Source organism: Sus scrofa, chromosome X (genome assembly GCF_054392235.1).
Source record: "Sus scrofa isolate SSC_HxYL_T2T_F1_AM1 chromosome X, Sscrofa_HxYL_maternal_Yorkshire_Landrace_v2.0, whole genome shotgun sequence".
In the NCBI taxonomy this organism is placed as follows: domain Eukaryota; kingdom Metazoa; phylum Chordata; class Mammalia; order Artiodactyla; family Suidae; genus Sus; species Sus scrofa.
In genome coordinates this window covers 11,002,345-11,019,490 of record NC_139401.1, presented here as the reverse complement: position 1 = coordinate 11,019,490, position 17,146 = coordinate 11,002,345, and the positions used below count along the sequence as shown (strand labels likewise).

General features: G+C 44.7%; 1 protein-coding gene across 22 annotated transcripts in view; it reads left to right on the top strand.

Moving 5' to 3' along the window:
* The window catches only part of MID1 (midline 1), a 668,331-nt gene that overhangs the window by 517,595 nt on the left and 133,590 nt on the right, over positions 1–17,146 (top strand). For 2 of the 22 annotated variants that reach the window (XM_005673394.4, XM_003134922.7), the window contains exon 1: positions 13,042–13,167. The exons of the other annotated variants lie outside the window; for them this stretch is intronic. The gene's annotated coding sequence lies outside the window, so the exon portion shown is untranslated. Of the gene's footprint in view, positions 1–13,041; positions 13,168–17,146 lie in introns of those variants that run through there. 22 annotated transcript variants of the gene reach the window in all.

Sequence of the window (17,146 nt, the reverse complement as noted above, 5' to 3'; positions counted from 1 at the left end):
CCTTTATAAGAAGCCTTCTGTGTGCCCGCCCGGTAGCTAAGGGAGTTCTTGGCAAAGTGTAGGATGTCAGTATATTAGAGATTTTGCTTAGTGCTGCTGTGGGGCTGAGGGGATGGTAACGCCCCCCCCCCCAAAAAAGGTAATGCATATGTATGGAGGGAGGGGGAGAGAGAGGAAGAGGGGAGGGGGAGCCCCGGTCTTACCTTCCCACACAGAGTGTAAGGCATTTGCAATTGGAAATGATCTTAGGTGACGTTTTCCAGTCTGCTACCCAAGGGAGGAATTCCTTCTATGATAAGTTTCACCCAAGGGCAGTTAGCCTGTTGTAAAGGCCGGAGGTCTCTTTCTCTTGGGCAGTGGTTTGGTTCAATATGGTGTTATTATTTGTAGCTCAAGCTGGCATGCTGTCAAGTTCCGTGAGCATCTGGACACTGGAGCCCCCGCGAGGCCTGCACTGGTTGTGATCACGTTGGGGAAGGCCCTTTGGGACCAGCTTTGAGCCGCCCGTTATGTTCCATGATGAAACCTAAATCCTGGTGCCTTCTCAGGGGGTTTCAGTATATACATCGAAGGCATTTATTTACATGGTCTTTAGTTTGGGTTGTTATTTTTTACACTTACTGAACAGCAGGTAGGGAAAGAGGACTTCTTGTCAGTTTCCTTTAGCACGAAACCAAGCCAAAAACCTCAACGCACCTGCATTTTATCCTGAGACTTAAACCTCTCGATTAACCACTGTTTTCTACATAATCCTGCTCCAAGAGAGTCCAGGAAACAAAAGGTGGTCTTTGGGATTAATGTGAAAATTGATTGTCATGGATACAAATACACATTCACCTCAATGTCTTCAATCTCCTCCATCATTAAAGGCAAAAAAAAAGTCTTTATAACAATGAGGATCTCAAGGAGCAATACAATTTGGAATTACCTGAGGGCCTTTAAATGAGCTCCAGGATATGGTTTGTAGTCATGCACGTTAAGTGGACTCAAGCATTTTAGGAATGTTTCAACGAGGATTTTTTTGAAAAAAGGTTTCTATTTGGGGTTCAGTTAACCAGAAAATTAAATTAACCAGAACTCTTCTATTTCCAGAGACTTTCCATTGATTGAAGTTTGACTATACTTTTAAGTAGTCTTAGTTCCCACACAGGAGCGACTTGTGTTTTCTGACTTATTTCTTGGAAAGTACTAAGGGCGGTGGTGGTGGCTTTTTGGTTTTGAGTTTCAATTATTACTATGTACCCATCTGCATTGATCCATGTCCATGCATCTGTACATAGAGAGAGACAGAAATAGAAGTCAGTTGATGGTTAAAGAAATACGGGTAGTGATGCTTTCACTAAGATTTGACCTCCGTCTTCCTCTCTCCAAGTATACGTTGCCCCTTTCACACCTGCCACTTAGAAGTGAGAAGTATTTTCCTAGAAATGGAACAATGCTTTCTTCTTTGTTGCTTAAAGCAGGGCGTAGAAGGAAGTGGCGTTGTAGTCAAAAAAAAAAAAAAAATTATAAGTGGAATTATAATGTGCTGCTCAAGCCAACCAGGAAGAGAAAAACCCTCCAGTAGCCAAGAGGCCAGATGGCCTTTTTTTTTTTTTTTTTTTTTTTTTAGTGCAGTCATTAAGCAGGAAGCTCTGCTTGATTAAGAAGATGCTGGTCTTGATTTTCATTCACTAGTTTTGAGGTCCTTTTTTTTTTAATGGGTACCCCCCCCATTTTCATTCAGCTACGTGATCATTTGTGCCATTGTAAGCAAGACTGTGCTGATGAGAACGCAAAGTCTTAATGATAAAGAAGCAAAGTCGTGGTTCTGAAAGGCCTCGGACTCTGCCCACCAGGCTCCAGGCCCCCCATCATTACCATCTCCATCGCCCTGTTGTAGGGTCTGGTGTTTTGGTTTTGGTTTCTTTTGCTAACCCGGAGTGAGAAAGCCTGGGTACCGCAGGGGCTATAACTAGGGCTTTGTGAGTTGCAAGGTAGACGCAGGGGAAGAAAATAGAGGGTTTGGAGTTCAACACTCCAGGGGGCCACTGTGCATAAAGGCCCTGAGTTTAATCCTCGGAGCTGCCAGTCAGGATCACCATGAAGAAGCACCCAAGCAAAGAATCGCTCCTGGATGCTGATAGGCTGGGGCGGGCCCGGGGAGCTGAGCACCCCTCTTTGGACCAGGATGTTTTGGCAGTGGATGGGGGTGGGGGTGGGGGGAGGTTGCCTGGCAGTGGCTCAGACTCAACAAAGCTGCTTTCTGGGAAGTCACCCGAGGCGTGGCTTCCACCTTTGGCCCCGCACCCCGGGAGGGAGCGATTGCCCCGTCTTTATTCTAAGGAAGGAAAATGCAGAGAATTGTGAAGAATGGAATATTTGCATCCCTTGGCAGGAGAGAGTCACTTGGAGGAATTTGTAGTGGAAAGAATAGACGGAGACAATGGGCAGAACTGTTAGGAGCCTTGGATTTGAATAAGGACCAAGCGTAAGAAAATGTGTGACGAAGGCTAAGAACCTACCAGTCTTTATTCATAACGATCGTAGATCAGACATGAACAATTGTCTTTTTGCTTATTCTCGAAATATATCTCCACTTGAAGATGGCTTAGCCACGTGGAAAGGTCCCTGGTCTCGGAGCGCGACCTTTTTTCCTAAGTGACTTTTTAAGCCCTAGGTTCTATCTGATGTGCTGAGTCCTTGGAGTGTCGCCTTTTCTTGTATTCTGAAAGCTAGCATCTTATCTAAGTTGATTCCATGGAAGGATACAGTGTACAGCTGAAATGCACCCTTATTAGTTGAGAATGAACCTTTTTTAGGACTCAGGTGATCCGAAAGCACCAACAAGTAAGACCCTGAGATCCTACCATTTCCCATTCATTCCGAGGTAATACTTCAATTTCCTATTTTATACATGGCTTTTATAACTACATGGATAGTATATCTCTCAAAGAGGTCACAGGGACACATATGCTTTGATAATGCGAGAAAAAACAGGTTTAGCCTGACTTGGGGAGAATTCTGTCAAAGTCATTAGAAGCCTTATCGCATTTATAAGATTTGTTCTCATGTACATCACAAGTATCTGTCTATATTCTATTTCTCTCTATATTATATATATTTCTTTTAAAATATTATATTTCTTTTTTTAGAATTATCAGGCCTCCCAAGAAACAGTTTAAATCTTGGCTTTTGGGAGTTCCCGTCATGGCACAGTGGAAACGAATCTGACTAGGAACCCTGAGGTTGCGGGTTCCATCCCTGGCCTCGCTCAGTGGGTTAAGGATCCGGCGTTACCCTGAGCCGTGGTGTAGGTTGCAGATGTGGCTCAGATCTGGTGTTGCTGTGGCTGTGGTGGAGGCTGGCAGCCGCAGCTCCGATGAGACCCCTAGCCTGGGAACCTCCATATGCCAAGCGCGGATGAGGCCCTGAAAAAGACAAAAAGACCAAAAAATATATAAAAAATCAAAATAAATCTTGGCTTTTAAGCCAAAGAAGCTTTCTTTGGTTTGGGGATAATGCACTCTCTGAGAATTGCCTCCTTTCTAAACCTCTGTCTGCCTGCCACTCCCTCTTCTCCTAAACCATCTTCAGCATCTACCAGCAGACTTCCCAAGCCCTTGCCTCGGCCTGTGCTGAAGCTGCGGTAGGAGCTCCCATGACAGTTGCCTCTGCCATCATCTCCTTCCTAGCCTCTCGTTGTTTCTTTTTTTTTCTTTTCTTTTTTTTTTTTTTTTTTTTGGCCCAAGCCCACGGCAGGTGGAAGTTCCCAGGCGAGGGATCGAGCCCGCACCATAGCATTGATGACACCAGGTCCTCAACCTGCTGAATCACCAGGGAACTCCTCCCGCATTCTAGTTTTAACCTGCCTTTGATCCTCTGGTCATGACAGCCTGGCTGTACCTATTCATTTCCCCTGTGCTGCCCCCCGCCCCCCGCACCCCAACACTTCTTTCCCTTTCCATTCTGAAATTTCTTCCCCTAGGGAGACAAAAACAGGTTAAGTACAGAGAAAACCAATGACTCTTGAAATGTCTCTGTTAATTTCCTTCACACCCTTCCCTGTAACCTTAACTGCACGTCCATAGTTCCTTTCAACTTTGGGGTCACATCCTGCCATCAAACACTCAGACATTCGGGGAATTCTTAAGTACCATAGTTCCTGTGGTTTTTTTTGTTTTGTTTTGTTGTTTTTTTTTTTTTTTTTTTTGGTCCACTCTGTGATTGTGGCCTTTCTCTCTCCACTGGCATTGCCCGAGTAAACAGAGAGATCACTGATTTCCAATAATTCACCACTTGGTCTTTTTGAATCTTAGAAAGAGTTAACATTTGGATTTTTAATGTCCTGGAAAAACAAATCACTCCTTAAGGAAATCTGCAGCTAAACATTTAACGACTTGAGAAATGACACCACAGCTCTGTTCAGATGCCAGAACTGTTGATAACTGAAATTCAGACCGGCTTGCTTATTGGCAGGGGAAAAAGCCAGCATGTCACAAAAGCCTCCGTAGCCTCAGATAGGAGTAGAAATAGCTTCTTAACTGAAGCAGAACTGCCCAGCCCTCTGCCTTCAGTGAAGTTAGGTCTTTTTGTTTCTTTCTTTTTCAGTCTGGTTCTTTGAAACTCCTGTGTTTGCTCGCCCCTTCCTTCGTTTATGTTTGCCTGGTTAAAATGTCAGCTCTCCCAGGCCAGGCCTTTTGTATCATATTCACCTGTGCCCTCCTAGTGTCCCCATCAATGCCTGGCATGAAGTCCAACCCCAGAAACAGCCACTGAATGAGGAAGAGAATGGGCAGAACGACTTTCTCTCTGGTTGGACTCCCATAGCAGGTCTTAAAAACATTTAGCTAAATGCTGAAAGAAAGCCAAGTTAGCAGACAGAACGGATTTCTGGTATCCTGAAAGTAGCAAAACTCGCTTACTCTTCCAAACTCCGAAAAAGAGTTGAGGATAAGCGTTGCAAAGAGCTGAAGTGCCAGACCAGCAATGAGGAAGTTATTAAGGGCGCTGTTTATTTGGGCAAACCTGTGGGTGGGGCCTGCCTGCGCTCAGCCCGTTTTCCTGGTACATGAGCCGATGTACGAGGGGGGCTGGAGACGAGGGTGGGGAATGCTTTTGTGTGAGCATCTCTTACCGCGCTGGTCTCCCACGGGGCAGGGGTCCTTCGTGCCAAGTGAGCTGCTTCTGCCATCCCTGCTAGAAAGCCCAGTGGGGATCTGCACTCCAGGGATCACTCTTGGCCACATCTCCGGGAGGAGACGGCTGCTCTGTCTTGGAGAATAATTCTTCGTGCATCGCTCCCATTTCAGTACCCTTTGTGAGCTGAGGAGCTGACTGCCTTTGTTCCGGATCGTCTTTGCAAGGATGTTTGTATAGTGAACAGTCTTCTGGGCAGGTCAAGGCAGAGCATCTCCCTCCAGGGTGGAAAGCAGGTTTAAAAGAATATATATATAATAGATACGTATCTATGACTGGGTCACTTCGCTGCACAGCGGAAATTGACAGAACTTGGTAAATCAACTCTAAGAAAAAATTTTTAAGAGAAAGCAGGTTTGTTGTTGTTCATGATAATAAAGATAATGACTCTCCAGGGCAAGTGTTGGATAGATGTGCTTGCATTCCATCTTCAAAGCTTCAGGTTTCCTGAGCTCGGGGCTGCTCAACTATAATGCAAACCCTTGTTGGGTGGCATGTACCTGGGGCGTCTGCTCTGTGGAACCTGGGGACAAAGGGAAGTGACGGGAACATGAAACACATGCTCCTTGCTGTGTCCGGACTCAAAACCTCCTTGGTCTCTGATGCAGGAGCCTTCTGTCTTCTGTCAACACCCAGGAAACTGGTAGGTTAAGTGATGAGCTTGTAAGTAGGACAAAATCTGAAACCTTCACTGTCCTTGGTCCTCCTACCCTCCCCACATTTGCCAGGGTCCCTTATTTCCTGCAAAATCAAAAATGCTAGCAAAGGATGCATATGGGACAGGTTGACTTTGGGGAGCAGAAAACTGAAGCCTCACGACCATGGGAGGCGAGCCACTGGTAGTGAACAGAGGTTTGTCCAAGTCTAGGAAATAAACGAGGTTGTTTATGTGAAGATGACTTTTTTTTTCCCCATCTTTTTAGGGCCACGCCTGCGGCATCTGGAACTTCCCAGGCGAGGCGTCACATCCGAGCTGCAGCTGCCAGCCTATGCCACAGCCACAGCCACACCGGATCCTTAACCCACTGAGCGAGGCCAGGGATCGAACCCGCATGTTCATGGACTCTAGTCGGATTCTTAGCCTGCTGCGCCACACTGGGACTTTTGAAGCCGATTATTAGAGAGTAATTCATGTTAAAAGAAATGCTAGCTTATTATTCATATACTGTTGCTACACGTAAGACATCCATGAACATTATTGAACGAATAGATTTATATCCTTCCTGCTGCCACAAGTGGTTCGAAGAGATTTCTGATGCAAAGAAAATACAGATAATGAATTTACTGAAAGAGGAGTACGAAGAGGTGTTCAAAGACAGGGGAAGGAGTTCCCTCTGTGGCACCATGGGTTAAGAACCCGACCAGTATCCATGAAGATGCGGGTTTGATCCCTGGCCTCCCTCCGTGGGTTAAGGATCCTGAGCTGCCGTGAGCCGTGGTGTAGGTTGCAGATGCGGCTCGGATCCCATGTTACCGTGGCTGTGGTGTAGGCCGGCGGCTACAGCTCTGATTCAACCCCTAGCTGGGGAACCTCCATATGCCGTGGGTTTGGCCCTAAAAATAAAAATAAATAAAAAAATAAATAAAATAAAAATGAACAAGGAGAAGAAGGATGCCAGAGCTACAGTTTTGCCAGGCACTTGTAAGACTTTGCTTCACTTAATCCTCAAAGGACCTTTTGAGATTTTCTCATTGTCACACTTTATAGATAGGCTTGTATAAGATAGGAAGCGGATCTGTGAGTTTAAGATACTCGAGTAGCTGGCTCCTCTCTGCCTTTGCTAGGAAATGGCCAAGCCAGGGTCTGAACTCGTTTATCTCCCCCCAAAACTAAACCAAGAAAAGTTGGGCCAACCAAGCTCAGGGCTTAACTCTGAGTTTTTCAGCAACATATCAGAGAGCAAGCTGGATGAAATTCATTATCTAAAAGATGAAAGCCAGAGTTCCCGTCATGGCGCAGTGGAAATAAATCCAACTAGGAACTGTAAGGTGGCGGGTTCGATCCCTGGCCTCGCTCAGTGGGTTAAGGATCCGGCGTTGCCGTGAGCTGTGGTGTAGGTCACAGACATGGCTTGGATCCTGCGTTGCCGTGGCTGTGGTGTAGGCCAGCCTCTAGCTCCGATTGGACCCCTAGCCTGGGAACCTCCATATACCTCGGGCATGGCCCTAAAAAGCAAAAAAAAAAAAAAAAAAAAAAAAGTTGAAAGCCTGTATGTTCACCTCTCATCTCACAATAGAAGGAAAGGATGGGGAAAGGGGAAAACAATAGTAGCAGAATATAAAGAAGAGGGAAAAAAAGCCTGCAATTTTAGACACAATGCCAGAGTTCCCTGGTGGTCTAGTCATTAGGATTCAGGCTTTTACTGCTGTGGCCCAGCTTCAGTCCCTTATCTAGGAACTGAGATCCCATCAAGCCATTCACAGAATGCTGCGGCCAAAAATAAATAAATCAGTAAATATTTTAAAGTAATCAAAACTGGAGTTCCCATTGTGGCGCAGCAGAAACAAATCTGTCTGGGAACCATGAGGTTGCAGGTTCGATCCCTGGCCTCACTTAGTGGGTTAAGGATCCGGCGTTGCCGTGAGCTGTGGTGGTAGGTCGCAGATGTGGCTCGGATCCCGCATTGTTGTGGCTGTGGTGTAGGCTGGTGGCTACAGTTCCGCTTAGACCTCTTGCCTGGGAACCTCCATGTGCCACGGGTGCTGCCCTAAAAAGAACAAAAAAAAAAAAAAAGGTGGTAAAACCTAAAAGAGATGCAGTATAAGATAGGATATATTACTTGCTGATCTGAACCCCCTTAGCTTAGAGACTGCGGTAGTAATAACTGTAATTCTTACTATGTAGTATGTCCAATAAACTGGAGGAACTCTGGTGATTTCATTCAAGGGATTGTCCTACTAGCAGTTTTAGCAGAACTTGCATCAGAGGAAAAGATGATAGAACATGACTTGACATGACCTGTTATGCTAATGTTAGCAAGTTAGTTGCCACGATTGTTTCTCGAAGCAGAAGCCATTCCTTAGCTTCTCTGGGAGCTTCTCTGGGAATTGTGTTTAAAGATTATTTTTATTTATTTATTTATTTATTATTTTTTATTTATTTTTTGTCTTTTTGCCATTTCTAGGGCAGCTCCCGCAGCATATGGAGGTTCCCAGGCTAGAGGTCCAATCGGAGCTGTAGCCACCGGCCGACACCACAGCCACAGCAACGCGGGATCTGAGCCGCGCGTCTGCAACCCACACCGCAGCTCACGGCAACGCCGGATCCTTAACCCACTGAGCAAGGCCAGGGATCGAACCTGCAATCTCAGGGTTCTTAGTCTGATTCGTTAACCACTGAGCCGTGACGGCAACGCCTAAAGATTATTTTTAAAGTGTAAGAGTGTGCTCTGCATGGAGAGAGATTTTTGTTTCTTTTGTACAAAACTCAATTTCCTTAGGAGTATCTAGGAAAACAGAGTGTTTTATTTTCGATGGGGCAAAACACAGATCTAGGACTTTGAGGAAGTGGCTGATGGGTTGAAAAGTGAGTGATTTCATCTGCTTTGAAAGCAGTTTTCATTTTATGGTATTTATTTATTGCTGGGTCGAAGCTGTACATGTTTTTAGTTGAGGTAAGTTAATTGCAATGTTGTGTTAGTTTCGGGTATACAGTAAAGGGATTCAGCAGTTAAATAGATATATATATATATATATATATTCTTTTTCAGACTCTCTTCCTTTATAAGTTATTACAAAGCACGGAGTATAGTTTCCTGTCCTGTACGGTACATCCTTGGGGATAATTTTATGATACTTTAAACTGTGTGTGTGTGTGTGTGTGTGTGTGTGTGTTTTCATGATAACCTAATTTGATTGCCCCAGACTTAAAGATCTCTTGCTGCCTGGGGAACTCGTTTATCCCTTAGCATGGAAATCCAAGTATTTTTGCTGACATTTCTCCCAAGAAGCCTCCTGCCTTTGTTCTGTCCGGACACCCAGTTCTGACGCCGCTCTTAATATCCTGTTTTGGGTGGTCAGCCCGGCTGTTCTTTTCCTTGCCCTGTTCCCATGTTCTCCGTCTCTTGTGTGATGCTTCACAATAACAGTTCAGAACAAAAGAGTCCCTCCTCTTTCTGTGGCCTTAAAAAAAAAAAAAAAAAAGAAAAGAAACAGAAAAAAAAAGGGAAAAAAAAAAAGAAACAGAAAAAAAAGGGAAAAAAAAAAAAAAAAAGGCTTCATCCCGTGACTGCAGAGCTTCAGTGATCACGGGAAATGTTTAAAGCATGTTCTTGGTAATTGTTAACCAGGCGTCGTAAGAAAGGGTTGCTTTTCTTTATTTTTTAAGGGTAGCTTCAGGGTATTGTGCGAATGCGGGGTTTTGTGTGGGGCTGACTTTGAAGTTGAGAGAGAAGGCGATTTTCTTTGAGCAGGGGACCTAGCAGATGTGACAGTGTCCCAATCTCTTCTTACAATAGGAATCAGTTACTGGGTCACATTGTCATTCCCGCAGCACGTCACAGCCCCGGAGTAGTTGTGTGTGTCTGGTCCCTGAACTGAAGAGAACAATTGCGAAAGGCCACATGGGCCATCGGCAGCAACTCTTGACTGATCCATTTGCCTCCTGGTGATAAGCGGTGGGACGGGGAGAGCGGGCACACCGCCTTCTAGAAGAGTGTTGGAGGAATGAAGTGAGAACACTTGTTTGCAAGAGGCGAGCATTTTTTCCAGGTGGCATTTTCGTCCTGCAAAAATCCGGCTCCACTGGTCTTGTCCTTCAAAGACTAGCCCTCTCGTGTGATTTTGCTAATTCCCAGGTCACCTTTTTCAGATAGGAGTGGGCAGGTTACTCATTTTTTTTTTATGTAGATGATTTACAGGTTGCCTTTTTTTTTTTTTTTTTTTTTTTTTGCAGCGGAAGAAAAGTTTCTCTCATGCAGAAGGGGCATGCTATAACTGAGAGGTTTGTGAGGAATGAATACTCTCAGGTCCCAAGTAATGTTGCACAGGTGCCTTTGTACACACTCTCACACACACACACACACGCATATTGATACGTGGCTCCCCAAACTAATTACATTTTCTAGAGACATAGCAACAGTTCTTAGAATGTGTGTAAAAGTGCCTACTGGGGAGTTCCCATCGTGGCCCAATGGAAATGAATCTGATCAGGAACCATGAGGTCGTGGGTTTAATTCCTGGCCTCGCTCAGTGGGTTAAGGATCTGGCATTGCCATGAGCTGTGGTGTAGGTCACAGACTAGGCTCGGATCCAGTGTTGCTGAGGCTGTGGTGTAGGCCGGCAGCTGTAGGCTCCACTTTGACCCCTAGCCTGGGAACTTCCATATGCCGTGGGTCCGGCCCTAAAAAGCAAGGAGAAAAAAAAAAAAAAGGTGCCTACTCGACTCTAAATACACTTTGAAAAGCAATCAGGGAAGGCAGTCTCTGGGGGTTTCACAGGGATCAGCAGACTCCGTGTCTACCGCCACCGCCACCACCACACTCTGGGCCTGCTCTTCCAGGAGGTTCGATTTAGATTTCTGTCGGGAGACTAGTTGTGACAAGTTCTCACTCGCTCCCTTTTCTTTCAAGTCTGTGCTCACTGCCTTCGGAATCAAATTCTTGCCTGACACCTGGTACATACAGCACAGACCTGGAAAACATCAGTCATTTTCAATTTAGTGTGTAGTAGGTTCCATTTGTCTTTAGAACTAGATGCTTGCTTGCTTGCTTTTTTTTTTTTTTTTTTTTTTTTTTTGCTTTTGCTTTTTAGGGCTGCACCCGCAGCATAGGGAGGTTCCCAGGCTAGGGTCCAATTGGAGCTACAGCTGCTGGCCTACACCACAGCCACAGCAATGCAGGATCCGAGCCGCATGTGTGACCTACACCACAACTCATGGCAACGCCGGATCCTTAACCCACTGAGCGAGGCCAGGGATCGAACCCACCACCTCATGGTTCCTGGTCAGATTCATTTCCACTGCACCACAATGGGACCTCCAAGATGCTTGCTTCCTTAACATAAAGTGTTAAAGATATGAAATGTCCGAGGTGCTCTTGACAGTGGGAAATTTCCTGTAGAGGTGGTCAGATCACGCTTCCTAGAATATTATAGGATTTTTTGTTGATCATTTTCTTTTGAAAATATTTGAGGCTAATTTTTCCACAGCCATGCCAAAATGTCTCGGAAAAATCTTGACCATTTCAATGTCGTTTTAACCAGATCAGTGCTGTCGAATCTCTTAAGGAAGAGTTCTTTCCGATTCTGTTTGATGACTGTGTCTCTTCCATGGACAGTGAGGATTTCTTAGAGAAGTCATCCGTAGGTGAAGTGGAGTCATCCTTTTGTTTATTGTTAAAAGATAAATGAAATTATGATTTGTAGAGAATCATGCATACACATCATACATGATTGGTAGAGAAACACACATTTCAAAAAAATGTACGTCTGGAGTTCCCGCTGTGGTGCAGTGGGTCAAGGATCTGGTGTTATCTCTGCAGCTGCTCAGGTTGCTGCTGAGGTGCGGGTCGATCCCTGGCCCAGGAACGTCCATATGCCGCAGATGCAGCTTAAAGGAAAAAAAAAAAAGAGAAGAAAAGAAAATATATGTTGGCATTTTTATGTGCAAACATGTGAGGTGTGCTTTGGTTTACCATAAGGTGTCACAGTGGCATGAAAATGTCACAGCGTGCAAACCAGGCGCCACCAGGAAGCCATTCTTGCCTCCTGTTTGTCCTTTATCAAGAATGTTCTTGCATCACCTTTGGTGGAGTCCAAATGGCTGGTTTATAAATCAAATTGTGAAGCTTTGCAAGCAATGTGTGTTTTAAGATTTTGTTTTGTTTTTTATACTTTTCCTGATGCTTTCGTTGCAGTTTCTTGCCTTGCGTAGTGTGATAAGGAATATCCTTGAAAGAACTGCAGTGCGGGGCATTTTTTTTTTTTTTTTTGCTTTTGGGGTGGCTACTTCCGTTTTTTGCTTCAAACCATCGGTTTTTCAAAAATAACTTTCCAGTCTTCATTCACTCTTTACCATTGTGGAGACTGAAATTTGGGGCACCCATCACAGATTTGCTGTTTGTGTGTGTGTGTGTGTGCATGTGTGTTTATATTTGTATTATATGTACATGTGCACATGTCTATATGATACATGCATACATGACACCTACATGTGTGTGTATATGTAAAACTTAACTTGCGGCCATATGTACATACATGTATGTTTCATATGTGTATTTTCAGGTGTTTATCAGGATGATAGCTTACGATCTAGGTCTCTCTTTCAGAAAGAAAAAGAGGACTCTATTGTGTCTGTACAAGAGGTCATTCTTCCTGATGTAGCATGTAAAAACCTTCCAGAGGCTGGGTTTTAATTCAGGAGGTAGACACAAAATAATAAGTGTATTCTAAAAAAGAATAACAAAGCAGCGCCCAGAGCCTAATGTGATCATGTGCTCAGGAAGAGGCTGACAGGATCCAAATGCAAGGGGTGGGGGCGTTGGCGAGCACCCGTTGCTGACCCCGAGAGCTGGGCAGGACGGCTCCTGTCCACAGCTTGGAAAGCTGGCATCGGCCGCCAAGCTGTAGGACACTGACGCGCTGCTGGCCCCTGCGGGCAGTGAGCGTACAGATCCTGGTGCCAAGGCATGATCTGAGGGCGGACAGGTGGTGATCTGACCCGAGCCGCCTTTTCATTGGGTTCCGATGAGGACTGAGTGGACCAGGGCCCCGGGGAGCCACGGCGGGGTCTGCGGAAAAGGCGGTGGGAGGTTTTGATTCTTCAGCTCAGCAGCCCTGGCGGGGTGGATGAGGTGGAGCTGGCCTTCCTGGAATTGTCGCGTCGATTTTCCTGTTGTGTTTCACTGTTGACGCTCTCACAGACACACAGGACCGCTCCAGCCCTGCCTGCCACCCACCATCTGGTCTCGGTGGCCTGTCTGTCATTTCGTGGGTCCCCATCCTCTGCCTACGGCGATGTGTCTTCAAAAAGAACTAGGGTGCAGTCCATTGGTGGGTATTCAAGACAATCTCTTTGTAAGACTCTGGAGAGAGGCTAGACCAACTCTGTAGGACAAATGGGCTCTTTTCCTGTTTTTAACCTGTTTATCCGTCTTTCGGTGGAAGAAATGGCTTTTCTGAGACTGTTGGGGGGTGGGCGCTTCACTATTAAGACAGAGCAGCATCAGGCATTTGTTCCTGGAGAAATCAGGGTTGCTTTTTTTTGCCTTGTCATTTGTGTCTTTTCGCTTGTCGGCTTGTATAAATGAACTCCGGAAGGTGTATTTAAGCATTCTGTTAAGTAAATTTGGAAGACTGGGTTTCAATTAAAAGAACCAGACAGTGTGACCTAGCTTCCATTTCTCCTTAATTTTTATCATCAAAGCCTTCATATCCCTCAAGACATCTGCCATGCTTCCAAGTGATTCTTTTCAGGGATGTTCATTCATTATTAATCAGGTTGCATGGGCCAGAGAGTATGTGATTATTTTAAAGAATGTCCTAGAGAGCCAATTACTAAAAAAAACAAAAAAAACAGAAAAACAAAAAACCAAAAGGCATGTTCTAGACAGATGTGGAAGTAGAGAAAAGGGTTTGTGAACAGTTTAATTCAATTGGTCTGAGTTCCGCCAGGTGGATGTTTGGTGCAATTAAAAGACTTCCCGGTTCTCACTTTCGGTATCAGGTAAAACATTTTAACTGGAGCACGTCTTAGAATGCAGATGAAGTGACAAGTTATTAAAATATCTCTTGGACTAATTATGTAAAAACTTGAGGCTGGTGCCTTAGTGCTTATCGCTTGTCACTTTGTTTTTTGTTTTTTTTTTTTTTTTCCCCCAGTCGGTCCCTCTGGTCCCCTGCAGTTTGGTTGGCAGAAATTTTTACTTCTCTGTCATGATGAACGAATGCATGTGAGTGCGCTGATGGTTTGAGGTTAAGCACAGTGTTATTTCAGAGGCATTACCTCTGGAGTGATTACAGGATCTGCTGGTTTTTTTCACCTGTTCACACTTGGTGTGTTATTTACACTGTCGCTTTAAGAACCCTTTTGCGTTTGGACTGCCCTCTGCCTTAGTCACTTGGGGTGGGACACAGCCCATGTCGCGGTGTCAATTTCCAGTCTTTCGGAATGTCATTAACTTCAACTGGCTCTCACGCGCCCCTCCTTCCAGCCCTTCGTGGCTCTGTTTTATTGTGCATTTACTGTCTCACCTGCTTCTCAAATCAGCCAGAAGACTAATCAGTAAAATAGCATGTGGGTAGTATTTTTATGGTGTTGTTTTTTATAACTCAGCGTTAAGTACTAAACCAGGATCGAATGCGCAGACATTGAGTTGCTTGTATTATGGTCTTTCAAATACTCTATTTGTGGTGAATTCATGTTGGATGGAGCACCCAGTTTTTACTGAGTTTCTGTTAGACAGTGTTGGAGATTCTGTTTTAATCTGAGATGAGAGAAAGTACTTTCTGAGTTTAGTCCCTAATGCAAACCTTGCCTTACAAATTGAGGTTAAATTCCAGTGTTTCACAATTCCCAAGTTTCTGATCCTCGGAAAGTCTCTGTTTCTGCTAATCCAAGATGAAAACAGCATTCCACAGGCCTTAAAAAAATACTCCCCCTATGGCTCTGATAATAATAATAATAATAATAATAATAATAATAATAATAATAATAGAAGCTCATAGCAAAAATCCAGATGGTCAACGAAATCGTAATTACTCGGGTGAAGAGAGGGGACTAGAGAATTGATTCGATCCTATTCCTGAAATTGTGGACTCTTAAAGAATTACCTTTATGCATGGCATTTCTGGCGCTGACTCTTTTTTAGGACGCTTGTAGGAATTTCCTTTTCCAAACCATCTTTAGGTGGCTTGGTGTAGCACGGCGCGGTTTTGGCAGTGTTTGCCATCCCAGTTATGTTTGTATAAGACATAGGTTTTGGTTAACATCAAGCTTTGTTTCCACACTCCAGAGGATATTTGGGGGGAGGAAAAAAAACAGAGGAAGTGCCTTGGAACTCATCTGGGCAGGGGCTGAGAGCCACCTCCTATTAACATTTGACCACAGGCCACCCAATGTTGGTGTCCAGGTTTATTCCTTGGTGTAGTGACTCACTAATTTCCCTCAGAGGGATGGCTTTCAGAGCTGTACAAAGTGGGGGACTGAAAGTAGAGTTCTAGGTGGCTAGAATGCATCTTTTTTTTTATTTCTTTCTTTGACCACCCCTCGGTATGTGGAGTTCCTGGGCCAGGGATCAGATCCGAGCCGCAGTTGTGACAATGCCGAATCCTCGAACCCACTGTGCGGGGCTGGGTATTGAACCTGTATCCCAGTGCTGTGGAGACGCCACTGAGCCTGCTGTGCCACAGTGGGAACTCCATAGAATGCATCATTTTTGGTGGGGTATGTAGACATGAGATAGGGTACATGTAGGGACGCATTGAGAGGTGGCTTTACCCTATCATTAAAACATCAACACCGCCAGTAAGAGAAATTTGGAACCCAAAACTCAGGGGATAACCTGCTGAAAATCAAGTATCTCCTTTATTCCAGGGAGTAAGTAATTGAATTTGTAGAATGCACTCGATCTAGAGATGCCTAATCCTTGGTCACTTCTTGAGTATAGGGGTGAACTTTCCATACTCTTGGAATTTTGAACTTGAAAGCCCACTCATTGAATTTGGCCATCGATTAAACCTCGCAAGGCACGCCATCTTCAGCAGGGTCCTAGGTGTTTCTTCAAGATACAGGTTTCATTCAGTCATAGCAGAAGTCAGGAGAGACTCCAAGGACTAAAGATGGGAAGTTCTTTTTTTTTTTTTTTTCCAGTTGATTTATTTTTATTTTTTTAATTGTTATTTCCCCAACACATTTTTTTTCCTACTGTACAGCATGGTGACCCGTTAGACATACATGTATACATTCTTTTTCCTCACATTATCATGCTCTATCATAAGTGAGTAGACATAGTTCCCAGGGCTACACAGCAGGATCTCGTTGCTAATCTATTCCAAAGGCAGCAGTCTGCATCTGTTAACTCTCTCCCCCTCCCCCCGGTAACCCCAAGTCCATGATTTTCTTTTTTGTGGAAAGGTTCATTTGTGCGGTATATTAGATTCCAGATGTACGTGAATCGTATGGCATTTGTCTTTCTCTTTATGACTGACTTCACTCAGTATGAGAGTCTCTACTTCCATCCATGTTGCTGCAAATGGCATCATTTTGTTCTTTTTTATGGCCGAGTAGTATTCCCTTGTGTATATACACCACATCTTCCAAATCCAATCATCTGTTGATGGACATTTGGGTTGTTTGCATGTCTTGGCTATTGCGAATAGTGCTGCAATGAACATGCAGGTGCATGTGTCTTTTTTAAGGAAAGTTTTGTCTGGATATATGCCCAAGAGTGGGTTGCTGGGTCATATGGTAGTTCTGTGTATGGTTTTCTAAGGTACCTCCATACTGTTCTCCATAGTGGTTATACCAGCTTATATAAGGTGTGAAATTCTAAAATGAGTAACCGAGTGGGATGGTGGCAAGGGTTGTGACAGTATAGGCAGAGGGGTCAGTGTTTTCTCTACCTTGACTTGTCCAGGGAATAGTGTTGCCTCTTACTTCAAAGGAAGGGGCAAAAAAGATGAATCCATCTGATATGAACCTGCCTCACTTGCATCTCCTTGACCTGTAGCAGTGATGGGTCAGGGCACCTCTCCTGAGTAGACCCATCTCCCTTCTCAAGCCTAAATCCTACATCCAAACTCTTTTTTTTTCTTTTTTTGTCTTTTTAGGGCCGCACCCGAGGCATATGGAAGCTCACAGGCTAGGGGTCAAATTGGAGCTACAGCTGCCCACCTACACCAGAGCCACAGCAATGAGGGATCTGAGCTGCCTCTGTGACCTACACCACAGCTCATGGCAACGCTGGATCCTTAACCCACTGAGCAAGACCAGGGATCGAACCCGCCACCTCATGGTTCCTGGGTGGATTCG